This window comes from Orycteropus afer, unplaced genomic scaffold (assembly GCF_000298275.1).
Source record: "Orycteropus afer afer isolate SDZICR_OR568_19922 unplaced genomic scaffold, OryAfe1.0 scaffold00012, whole genome shotgun sequence".
Lineage (NCBI taxonomy): Eukaryota > Metazoa > Chordata > Mammalia > Tubulidentata > Orycteropodidae > Orycteropus > Orycteropus afer.
Window position 1 is genome coordinate 20,663,448 of NW_006921599.1, and position 13,651 is coordinate 20,677,098.

General features: G+C 36.3%; 1 protein-coding gene across 1 annotated transcript in view; it reads left to right on the plus strand.

Moving 5' to 3' along the window:
• Positions 1 to 13,651, plus strand: part of CDKAL1 (CDK5 regulatory subunit associated protein 1 like 1) — a 1,058,601-nt gene that overhangs the window by 965,782 nt on the left and 79,168 nt on the right. The window lies entirely within an intron of this gene.

A 13,651-nucleotide genomic window follows, 5' to 3' on the forward strand; every position in this document is an offset into this window, starting at 1 on the left:
TTTTTTTTTTTTTAATCTAGCTTAAATAAAGGAAGAAGCTAAATAAGATGGTCTAGTAGTTGGGCATTAAAAATAATAATAATAATACAATCAAGATGTTTTACAAGGTCCACCCCATGAGTATAATAGAGATGTCAGCACTGGATATTATAAATGCTCTGCACTCGTGTTCCCAGTGAAAACCTGTATAGTTTAAGAAGTGATATTTACCAGGCCAGCCTAACCCTCAGTGGGTTTGTCAGTTTTCTGACAAGAGGAAGAAAAAGTGATTGAAGAGTCATCAAATTCCTGATGAATGTAAACAAATTCATACTTAACAGTCAGAGAAGAAAAGTGATAGTGAAGGCAATTAGTGACCTGTGGAGTATACAAGAGAAGTTTGGTGTATACAGTCATGAGCTTTGTTTGATATGATGCCTGGACCCTACTGTCATAGAGGATCACCAAGACCACATTGTACTGTCTGCAGAAGATGGGCGTGGTGATTGTTTAATTTCCCCTGGAACACTGGGTTAAGATGAAGAATTGAAAAAGTAGTTTCATTAGTTATCTAACTTCACGTGCATTATCGGCTTACTGACTTTTTGAGCTTTCTTTTCTGCCTTGTAAAGTTTGAAGTAAAGAAATCATGACACTGTTTCTAAAATGTTACGGATGCCATGAACATTTCTCACTGATATTTTCTTATGGAAGATAGGGAAAATGTCCTGCAATTTACAGAGTGAGAGGAAGACAGTACCCTAACCTAACAAAACAGATTACATTGCTATTTGACTATCTGAAGACTCCTAAAACAATAGGTTGTTTACAGCTCTGTCTTTACTCATCAGTATTCTTTTCTTTTTTTTTTTTTTTCTTTTGCATTGTGGTAAGTGTGTGACAAAATATTTGTCATTTCAGCATTCTTCACATATACAATACAGTGACACTAATTGTATTCATCTTCTTGTATAACTATGGCCATTATCCTTTTCCAAATTTTTCCATTACCCTTTGCAGCTCAGAGTCCCCTAAGCAATGAATCTCTTCACCCTCCCTCCTGCCCACCCCACGTAACCACTAATAACTTAGATCTGTGAATACTTGTCTATTCTAGTTAAAACCATCGAGTCGATTCCAACTCATAGTCCCCTTCTTTGGGTTCCCAAGGCTATGAACCTTTATGGAAGCAAGCTGCCCCATCCTTCTTCCCCAGAGTGGCTGGTGGGTTCAAACCACTGACCTTTTGGTTAGCAGCCAAATGCCTTAACCCCACTATCCCACCAGAGCTCCTTCCTATTCTAGATATTTTATATAAAAACCTAAATGCCCATCAATAGATAAATGAGTAAACAAAATGTACATACACACAGTGGAATATTACTCGAAGTTCTGATACATGCTACCACATCGATGAACCTTGAAGCTGAGTGAAATAAAACAAAAAAAAAAAACAAAACTCACTGTCATTGAGTCATTTCTGACTCATAGCAACTCCTACTGGTTTCCAAGGCTGTAAACCTTTACAGAAGCAGACTGCCTTATCGTTCTTCTACAGAGCAGCTGGTAGGTTTGAACCACCAACCTTTTGGTTAACAGTCAAATACTTTAACCACTACACCACCAGAGCTCCTCAGTGAGTAAAATAAGTCAGACACAAAAGTGTCAATATTCTTAAATTATCTGAATACAATTCTAAGAAATGCAGGAGAATTAAGTGAAAATTTTGTGAAAGTGTTGAATAGAAGAGGCAGCCATGAGATCCTATCAAAAGTAAAATGAACAGAGAAGGACAATTTAACTACATGTAATAGAAAAAAGCTCATTCACAGTAGAAATTAAACAAATACATACACCCAACAATATTATATATTATATAAATCTAATAAGAAATGTACAAGACCTTTAAGATGAAAGCTATGATAATCTTCTGAAGAATATGAAAGATATATTTCTATTATAAAATATAACATATTCCTAGATAGGACAACTCAATAGACTGATGCCAGCTGTCACCATATTATTCTACAAAGTCAATGTAATCTTAAAAACACAACAAGACATTATAGATTTTACTAGGTAAATGATATGATAAGCCAAGCTAAAAGACAAACAACAGACCAAGAGAAAACGTTTGCAATAACTATAATTTAGTAATTATAGTCAACTGAAAAATGGGCAAAGGCATTCAATAACATATGAAAGGTGGTCCACTACCTCACTGGCAATGAGGACATTGAAAATTAGAATAAAAGTATTTGTTCACTTTTAATACTGGCAAGGTTTTGTTTTCTAAACTGATAATATATGACATTGTTGAGTGTAAGAAAGAAAGCTATTCTATATCAAGTGAGAAAGCATAAATGAATGAAGCCATTTTGAAGAGCAATTTAATTATACACAAAAAAAAATCATAGTATAAATATTCTACCTTCAGCCTAGTATTCCCACTTCTGAAGAAATGTGCACCCATATATCCAAAGAGACAGGCATTGTTGCTGGTAATAACCAAAAACTGGAAATATGCCAAATGTCTATTAATGGGAAAGTGGTTAAATAAATTATGGCATCTTCATTATATGGCCTCCTGTGCACTAATTTGAAAATGGAAGTAGAGCTTTATGTGGCAACATAAGGTGTTGGACTTTTTTCCGAGAGCAATGGGGGAACCATTGTGAGGTTTTTAGTGGAGGCATGGCATGACCAGACTTGAGAGATTTTTGTTTTTGTTTTTGTTTTTTAATATAAATACTTCCTTGGATGGATTATGGGAAATAGACCAGAGAGACAAAGTAAAGGCAAGAACCCCATTAGAAGGCTGTTAATCCAATCAAGCATTGATGGTGGCTCCATGACATGGCAAAGCAAAAATTGCTGTTACACAGCCAAAAAAATACTTTTATGTGGGGATTTTTTTAATTATTATTATTTTATTTTAACATACATTTGTTAGGCAGCTCCCACATACAAAGCACTTTCCTAGGCAAGGCTGTTATGATAGATTTTTCTGGCTATACAGTTTTGTTGTTGTTGTTGTTGTTTGCCGTCGAGTCGGCCCCGACTCATAGCGACCCCTCCTTGGGTTTCCGAGGCAGTATCACTACGGAAGTAGGATTGCCCAACCTTCCTTTTAATAGGTTCAAATTATAACTCCTTTAGTTGTATTCAATTTGCCTTCTTGAAGCTTCTCACCTCTTTTTTTAAAAAAACAATGGAGCTTGTATAAATGACCATGGTTTTCTTTTAGCTTTGACTGTCAGTAAGCTCAGAGAGAAATTCAGTGCTCGACTGCAGGGACCATATGACCTAGGTTTAGGGTATAATTAAGGAGTCTCTGGGTAGTGCAACCTGTTTAATGCTAGACTACTTGCTGAAAGGTTGGTGGTTTGAACCCACCTAGAAGTACCTTGGAAGACAAATCTGGCTATCTGCTTCCGAAAGTTCTACTTGCTGAAAGGTTGGTGGTTTGAACCCACCTAGAAGTACCTCAGAAGACAGATCTGGCTATCTGCTTCCGAAAGGTCACAGCTTTGGAAACCCTCTGGAACAATTCTACTCTACACAAATGGGGTCATCATGACTGGACAGCAACTAATAACAGGATATAATTAGCTTCCCCTTTTTCCTGTACATAGGAGCTCTGGTGGCACAGTGTTAAGGCATTTGACGGCTAACCAGAAGGTTGGCGGTTCAGCTACTCTTTGGAAAGAAGATGAGCAATCTACTTTCATAAAGATTTACCACCTTGGAAATTCATTGGAGGTCACTATGAGTCAGAATCAACTCCATGGCAGTGGGTTTAGTATGGGTTTTCTTTGTACATATTTAATCTTTTCTTTGTATTTTCAAAGGCTACATGGTTACATGTACATTTAATCCATTTTTTAAAAAACCACCAAAATTGAAATTATTAATTAATAAATAAACATTAAAGTTACCAGTTTAGCTACAGTCTCTTTGATCCCTGGGTGACTTTAAAGGTGTTATTTGATTTTTGTCTCTTAAAGTAGTGACTATTTCACGTAGGTTCAGCAAAGGTCTTCTAATAAGAAAGGGGCCATGTTCACTCCACAGAAGGCTCCTGAGTAGTAATTAACTCCACAAGATAAATTAAGCATTGGTAAAATGTTTAAAACAATAATGAGTTTAAAATTGAAGAGGCAGCATAGCATGATAGTAGAGAGTTCAGAGTCTGGAGCCAGATTGCTGGGTTTGAATTGGGCCGTGTCTGTCATGTACCAGCTGTGGGACCCCAGGCAAGGGACTTAGTGACTCTCAGGCTCACACTGCTCATATAGAGCTTGTTTCAAGTATTGAATTGGCTAATATTTATAAAGTACTTATGATAGCTATTTAATAAATTAGAAAGCAAAATGGAGATTCTTACTGCATTTCCTTAGATGGAATAATTAGTTCATTTAAAAGGAGCCCTGGTGGTACAGTAAGGTTAAGCACTCGGCCACTAACCGAAATGTTGGAAGTATAAACCCACTAGCTGCTCCTCGGAAGAGAGATGAGGCAGTCTACATCTGTAAAAATTTACAGCCTTGGAAACCTATGAGGCAGTTCTGCCTTGTGTCCTATAGAGTCACTTTAAGTTGAAATTGACTTAATGGCACTTGGTTTGGTTTTTGGTGGTGTTTCATTTAAAACTATGGTTGATGGAGTCATTAAAGGTTTAAAGCTTTGGTTTTGGCATTTCTTGCAAGCAATATACTTTTAAAAGAAAATGTTTTTCTATGTATTAATCAATTTAATATCATGGATTGTTTATGAATTTTCATGCTGATTAATTTGCTGTGACTGTTGCAAGGCCAAACAGTAGACTTGAATAAGTGAAAAGACTGGCATGGGAGGCGGGAAGGTGTACTGAATGTGCACCTCATCTCCCCAATGGTGAAATTCTTTATCTGCTCACTTTTCTGTAAATTATACTCTCAATAAAAGAGACAAAAGTAGTGCCTTGAATTTGACTGTATAGTTTGTGTATGAAGGATGAAACGTGAAATCTTAAAGATTTCTTTGCAGCCTTGGCAAAGAGTTGTTCTGCCCCCCTAGTCTCTGAAAATGTCTTTATGGCATGGAAGTTAGTTTCTAAAAGCAGTCCTCTCAGCCCTCTGACTATTACCAATCCAAACCAAACTCACTGCCATCGAGTCAATTCCGATTCATAGTGACTGCCATTGGGTCTCCAAGGTTGTAAATCTTTACAGAAGCAGATTGCCCCATATTTCTTCTGTGGAGTGGCTGGTGGGTTCAAACCACTGACCTTTTGGTTAGCAGCCAAATGCCTTAACTACTACACCACCACTGTTACAGAAGAATTATGACTAGAAAAATCCAGAACTCCACTGTTCATTTTAATTATTCACATAAGCAAGACTTTTCCTTCTTAAATCAAAGTCGTATTGAAATATGTTTTTCACACTTTGGGGTATTCTCACTTAATTTAGGGAGACTTCAACAGAATAAAAGTCTATGAAATACTACATTATTTTTAAAGTTAGATTTATCCCCTTCTACTTTACCAGTGTTATTTTTTTCTCCATTTACTGCATTTCTATTTTTATGATATTTAGTTTTTATCATGGTAAGTATTATTTTGGTAAATAGAACATTGCCTACCCAACACAGACACACATATACACCTTTTATTTTGTAAAGAGTAAATCTGTTATCAAATATAAGGAAGAACTTGCTCTATTTTGTAATGATTATCAATTTTTCATAGGTTTTATTTAACTGCCTAATTCTGTTTAGAAACTTTAATTTATGGGATTCTTTTTCCTTCCCCCTTTTCATTAACAGCTAAAAATGAATACATGAGAAGAGTATGTGTTTTGAATCAAACTAGAACACTTGATTTAAAGAGTGTGATATGATCTTCAAACTGGCTGAATGTTATTTATGGTTTTCAGCTGATCAATTTTTTCTCTTGGTAGCAAAGAGATACACTATCTCAAAAATGGCTGCTGGACCTACTCAAACATTGGTTTTATATGGAAACTGAAGAATACTCATTTACTGATATATTTGATTATTTCCCAGAAAGATAATGGGAGTAAACAGAGTAATAGTATATTTTTGATAAAAATTTTCTTGTAGCCAAGCTATCTGACTAGAAATGTTGAATAAACCAATATGAGAAGTGAAATTTGTCAATGCATTCTGTATTTTCGTTGAGATTTACATATACATAACAATTTCTTTAAGATGATTAGATATACATAAACTTTTCTCATTGTATAAATGGCAAAACCAAAACCTAACAGCTTGTCCAAACGAAAGTCAGAATCTCACTTTATCACCCACTGGTGCTTTGTCTAGTCTAGCAACTAAATAAGCTAAAAATATGAATTAAAAGTTGTTATCAGCCAGTATTTCAAGCATAGGGCCAAGGAGAAGACGAGAGATGGAGCTTTAAGGGACAGTCATATAGTATCCAAGGAAAGGGCAGAATCAGAGGGAAAGAGGAACATGATGGAGAAAAGGAAGTAGTCATGGAATTACACTTCTCATCATTGTTCTTAGCCATATGACAGGGATGATATATTTAAGAATCTTTCATAATACAGAATTCTTGTGCAAAGCCAGGACCTATAGTTTCTTTGAAATCCTTTACCATTTATGTTTTCATTTCACTAATAGTGGGAAAAAAAATATGAATGTGCTATTAATGTGATGTGCCCTTGTATAATTCTCAGGTAATGAAGAAGAAAACCATAATTGATTTAAAATGTGGAAATAGTATCATTTAAAATTTATTTTTAATGCTAATTTTAAGTTAGATAAAGTATTTTAAGGAGCTCTGGTGGTGCAGTACCTAAGATATTTGACTGCTAACCAGAAGATTGGTTGTTCAAACCCAACAGCCAACTCCACAGAAGGAAGATGGGGCACTCTACTTCTGTAAAGACTGGAAACCCAATGGAGGTCACTATGAGTTAGAATCAACTTGATGGCCGTAGGTTTTTTCCTTTTTTTTTTTTTTTCTTTAGGTATTTTAATTGGAGAAAAAAGAGGGATCATCTTATAAAAGATGTTCTTGCTAAAAATCATTAGAAAGAATTAAGCTTATTGGAAATGATACCTCCAAAAAAAACTTTTCGATCATTTATTCACTTTTCCTACCACTGGACCACTCCAATTACAATGGTGATATCAGTGTTCCCAATAGCCTACTTTCAAACAGCAATGGTTAGTTTCTTTAAGGGATAGTACACGTTCTCATTTGTACATGAACTAGTTATCCTTACTTTTAACTGAGGATCAAAGACAAGCACCACTCTCCAACTTCTACCACCAGTTGCCATGGAGTCAGTTCTAGTTCATAGCAAACCATATGTATCAGAGTACAACTGTGCTCTGTAGGGTTTTTGGTGGCTGATTTTTTGAAGGTAGAGTGCCAGGCCTTTCTTTCAAGGCATCTCTTGGTGGACTTGAACCTTCAATCTCTTGGTTGGTAGTTGAGTGAATTAACTGGACTGTGGTAGCTCACTAGCAGAGTACACATCTTAGAGAACAATTCTAGGCTTTTTTTGAAAAATTATTACTATTTTAACCAAACAACATAATTTCAACTCTAATGTATCCAACTGTTTAGTAAATCTTATTTGCCAATATCCCTGTTATGACGCAACTTACATACTCATTAAAAGGGAAATAATTTCTCTGCTGTTGGCATGGTATTGCTTGTCTTCCCTTGCCTCTTTTCAGGGTGAAGAAAGCCCACAGTAGCTTTACAAAGAGATTTCTGAATTTTCAGAGAGAAGGGTGCATGCATGCACATGGGGGAGAAGAGAATGAGGGGACAGAGGGAGAAAGGGAATGGGACTGTAATGCAAAGATTACAGTTACATTGCGCTGAATCAGCAGTTCATTCTCATTACAAGGTTTGCTTATTAGTAGTCAGAAATTTTATTCATTTATCAGTGTAAGGCCTTATTTAACTTAAAAACTGGAGTTCAATAAAGTCACATACTGAGCATGAAGATGTCTAACCAACTCATTGCCATCAAGTAGATGCTGACTCATGTATGGATTAGAACTGCCCCATAGGGTTTCCAAGGCTGTAAATCTTTTTATGTAGGCAGACTGCCACATCTTTCTATCCATTGCCATTGAGCCAATTCCAACTCATAGCGACTTTATGGTACAGAATAGAACTGCCCCATGAAGATGTCTAGTTAGGGGCAAGTAGTTCTTCAGGTTCTATGTGCACACAATTAAGTGTTCTCGAATTCCTACTCTTCCCAGTGTTATCCATAATTTGTTGCAGCCCACATAGTCTAATGCCTTTGCATAGTCAGTGAAACACAGGGAAACATCTTTCTGGTATACTCTGTTTTTTAGCCAAGATCTATCTGATGTAAGTAATGATATCCCTCATTCCACTTCCTCTTCTGAATATAGCTTTCGTTTCTGGCAGTTGCCTGTCAGTGTACTGCTGCAGCCACTTTTGGATTATCTTTAGCAAAATTTTACTTGTGTGTGATATCAATGATATGTTGGATAATTTCCATATTCTGTTGGATCACCTTTCTTTGGAATGAGCACACAAATAGATCTTTTTCAGTCACATGGCCAGGTAGCTGTTTTCCACATTTCTTGTCATAAATGAGTGAGTGCTTCTAACTTTGCATCCATTTGTTGAAATATCTCAATTGGTAATCCATCAGTTCCAAGAGTCTTGTTTTTCGCTAGTGCCTACTCTATGATTCATAAGATTTTCACTGGCCAGTTTTCTTAAAAGTAGAACGTCAGCTCTTTTTTCTTAGTCTCTCTTAGTCTGTAAGCTCTGTTGAATTCTCTCTACCGTAGGTTACCCTACTGGTATTTGAAATATTGGAGGCATAGCTTCCAGCATCATAGCAACATGCAAGTCACAGAACTTCTACATGGTCCAAAGGAGTCATTTGAACAGAACAAGGGGATACTGTGTGGTTTAAAATCAAGAAAGGTGTGTGCAGGTTGATAGCCATTCACCATACTTACTCAGTGTGTTATTGTTTTTAGTTGCCATTGAGTCAGTTTCAAATCATAGCAACCCCATATATAACAGAATGAAACACTGTCCAGTCTTGCACCATGATCTAAATTGTTGCCAAACCTGAGCCCATTTTTGCAGCCACTATGTTAATCCGTCTCCTTGAGAGTCTTCCCTTTTTGCTGACCCTCTCCTTTACCAAACATGATATCCTTCTCCAGAGACTGGCCCCTCTGATAACATGACCAAAGTACAAGGTACGAAGTCTGGCAATTCTCACTTCTAAGGAGCATTCTGGCTGTACTTCCTCCAAGACAGACTTGTTTGTCCTAGCAGTCCGTGGTGTATTCCATGTTCTTTGCCAACACCATAATTCAAATCCTTCAATTCTTCTGTGTTCTTCCTTATTCATTATCTAGCTTTTATGTGTATATGAGTCTGTTGAAAATACGATGGCTGTTTATGGAGCATCTTAGTTTTCAAAGTGACATCTTTCCTCTTAATACTTTAAAGAGATCTTTTGCAGAATATTTGCCCATTGCAATGTGTTTTTTGATTTCTTGAGTGCTGCTTCCGTGGATGTTGATCATGGACCCAAGTAAAAAGAAATCATTGACAACTGCAATCTTTTCTCCATTTATCATGATGTTGCTTATTGGTCCAGTTGTGAGGATTTTTGTTTTCTTTATATTGAAGTGTAATCCATACTGAAGATTGTAGTCTTTGATCATCATGAAGTGCTTCAAGTCTCCTTCACTTTCGCCAAGCAAGGTTGTATCATCTGCATATTGCAGGTTATCAATGAGTCTTCCTCCAATCCTGATTCAGTGTTTTTCCTCATATAGTCCAGCTTCTCAGATTATTTGCTCAGCATACAATACTCATCTGTCACTTTATTGTACTGTGGTGGCTTGCATGTTGCTGTGATGCTGGAAGCTATACCACCAGTATTTCAAATACCAGCAGGATCACCCATGGTGGATGGGTTTCAGTGAATTACACCTCAACATAAAAAAAAAAAAAAAAAAAAAAAATCTCACAATTGGGCCAATAAGCAACATCTTGATAAACAGAGAAAAGATTGAAGTTGTCAAAGATTTCATTTTACTTGGATCCACAATCAATGCCCATGGAAGGAGCAGTCAAGAAATCCAACAGCATATTGCATTGGGCAAATCTATCACAAAAGAGCTCTTTAAAGCGTTTGAAAACAAAGATGTCACTTTGAGGACTAAGGTGTTCCTGACCCAAGTCATGGTATTTTCAGTCACCTAATATACATATGAAAGCTAGATAATGATTAAGGAAGAACACAGAGAAATTGATGCATTTGAATTATGGTATTGGTGACAAATATTGAATATATCATGGATGGTGAGAAGAACAAGCAAATCTGTCTTGGAAGAAGTACAGTCTGTTGAGAAAGACATCATGCTTGGTAAATTAGAGTGTCAGCAAAAAAGAAGAAGACCCTCAAGGAGATGAATTGACACAATGGCGGCAAAAAGAGACTGAAACATAGCAACAATTGTGAGGATGGCTCAGGACTAGGCAGTTTCATTCTGTTGTACATGGGATCACAATGAGTCAGAAATGACTGACACCTAACAACAGCAGTTTTTCAGGAGACTGTGTTTTCTAGATAATGCTGACTATGAAATTCTTATCAGTTTTAGCCTACTCACTTTCTGGCAACCTAAAGAATTTTGAAATAATCATTTATTGAAAATAATATATCCTTATATTTTTAAAAAAATCAGAAGTCAATATTTTGGTGATTGAATATTTTAAATTATTAACTAACAAATCCATAAAGCAGTATTTTTTTTTAATTTGCTACACAGATCTCTGTCCATGAATACTTCAAGTAATATAATATTATCATTTTGAAAATTAGAACATTAAAAAAAAAAAAAAATGAAGGAAGTCCCCCAGTGTTGCCATTATAAGGAGTTCCCTGGATGGTACAAATGGGTAACACTCCCAGCTGCTTGTTGGAAGGTTAGCAGTTCAAGTCCATCCAGAGGCACTTGTGAAAAAAGGCCTGGTGATCTACTTCTGAAAAATTAGCCATTGATTGAAAACTCTATAGAGTTCTACTCTGATACATGTGGGAGTGTCTTGAGTTGAAGTCAACTGGACAGCAACTGGTTTTAACTGGTTCACCATTATGATTGCATTCAGTATTACTAGCCTTTGGCTAATAGCACTTCACTAGGCCTATAGAATAAGGATAATGCCATTACCTACCTCATGGGGTTGTTTGGTGATGAAATAAGGTAACCTATTTAATCACCAGGACAAAAGTAGTGATGGTGACTACAATGCATCATGGTGGTTAGTTGAAATAGTAGTAGATAGAAACGTTCTCCATCTGTTACTTGAACCTTTTCTTAAGCCCTTCCTGTCCACATACCCACTGCTACCATTACTTGAAATCAGTACTATCACTTGCCGGTCTTTGTGATACTAAAGAATACATTAACTGGAATACACCAGTGTCCTTGGTAGTGTTTTAAAAGAAAGCAGAAGTTAGCTGTCCAGTCCCAATTGTAGTTATCTGATCTTTCACTGATTTCTAGAAAGCCTCAGAGAGAGACTGCTTAAGCCAATCAGAAATAATAGTTAAGGAAACCGTATGAACATTTTGAATTTTAAAACTTTTACCCTGGTACCTTTTTGTCTGCATTCATGTGGCCCATGGGACTGTCAGTTTTGCTTTATTATGTTTTATTAATCTTGTACATGTCCTAAAAAAAGGGGAGCTTTGATATCTTTTGAAGAACTTTTTGTGGTTTTGTCCTCTGATTATAATCTGGTAAGGAACTCTGCCATGTGTCTGATTTTCCTTTCCCCCAAATCTCCTAATCTGTGAATGGTGAAAGCCAATGAATCTTCATCTTATTAAAGTCAATTTGGAGATCTAATCGCAGATCTCAAATGTTTCTAAGACAGTTTTTTTTAGTCTGCATTTTGACATTAGCACTTCTGAATTTGCTATGTTGTAACTGAAAACAGCAGAGAAATCTGGGAGGCTATTTTGAGAAAATATTTTAATTATTTTCCATTTTTCTCTATTATTAATAGTAATAAGGAAAATTGCTCTTTAATTTCCCATCTTTTTCTGGGGTTATTTTTTATTAGTGGTCAGTACAGTACTTTTCTTTCTTAAGGAGGTTTTTTTTGGGGGGGGTGCGGGAAGTTTTGTGATTTGGTTGGAAGTTTCCATAGCAAATTTGTTTTCCATTCAACAATTCAGACACATTCTGTTCTGTGGCATTGACTGCAATCCCCACAGTGTAACAGCACTCCTCCCACTTCCTGTATTTACTGTTTCTATTCGTCCTTTCCTATCCCTTTCTGCCTTTACAACTTTATCCTTGGGCAAATGGTGCCCTTTTGATCTCATAACCTTGATTGTTGTAAGGAGTGTTATTGTTCACCTTATTGGCCTATCAGCCTATCATTTGGCTGAAAGTTGGGCCACAGGGTGAAAACATATCAATGCATGGCAATATAACTGTAAAAATATACTTATTAAAAGAGCTGGTTCATCATTTCCTGTCCCTGAGTGGTACAAATGGTTAACGCACTCAGATGCTCACCAAAAAGTAGTTGGAATCCACCCATAGGCGCCTTGAAAGATAGACCTGGCAATCTACTTCTGAAAAACCAGCTATTGAAAACTCTATGGAGCACAGTTCTACTCAGATACACATGGGGTTGCCGTGAGTTGTAATTGATTCAATGGCAACTCATACTGGTTCAATCACTTAGTCATTCAACAAATAACTTATTGAGAACTTACGCTGAGCCAGACATTGTTCTAGGCACCAGCAGGACCACAGCATGTAAAAGAAACAAAATCTTCACTCTCGTAAAACGGACTATTGTAAAACTTTCATCTTGGTTATGTGTTTCCCTTAATTTCAAGGTAAATCCATTTACTTAAGTGAAATGGGATAGTTTGCCTGCAGTAGTGTCATCGAGGTGCACTGTTCTTAAACTTCACACTGTCCTATATACTATTTAGTCACAGAGTATTGTTTATTATTATGATTCTGGTATGTTAATGAAGAGGTACTCATTTGCAAATAACTGTTTAATCTGTAATTAAAATCTGGCAGCTCTCTTAAAAATAAAGACAGCTAAAGTGTGTAGTCACTGGACTGCTGTGTAGAATATGCAATTGCAAAACATTACAAAAGGCACATCCCATATATCACTCTTAATGAATCTTTCACCCTGGTCCCACTGTAAGCCCTTGATGGTATTCCTGTCATCCATCCATATGCTTCTAGAAGCATTAACTGTTCTTGGGTCTGTGCATGCCTTAATAGAAAATCAAAATCTCTAGGTTTTGATCACATATAAGCAAAGTGAAAAAAATAAATCATTATCATTACCATATCCTCATATCCTCATTAAGATGATGGGCCCCTGACCATATCCTCATGTTTGCTTAACAATCTGAAATTCATGTATGCAAAGGGAATTTTTCTTCTCCTTTTGAAAGAAGAATGATAAATATTCATATAGGCTTAACTCTTTCAGGCAGGCATAGGATCATGTTTTAGAAGCGACAAGAAGCTGCTTGGGTTTATTTTCAGGATAATTCATCTTCTTTATAGTAGCTACTAGAAAAATGAATTGCAGATTTATCAATATTGGAAAAATTTCCTCCTT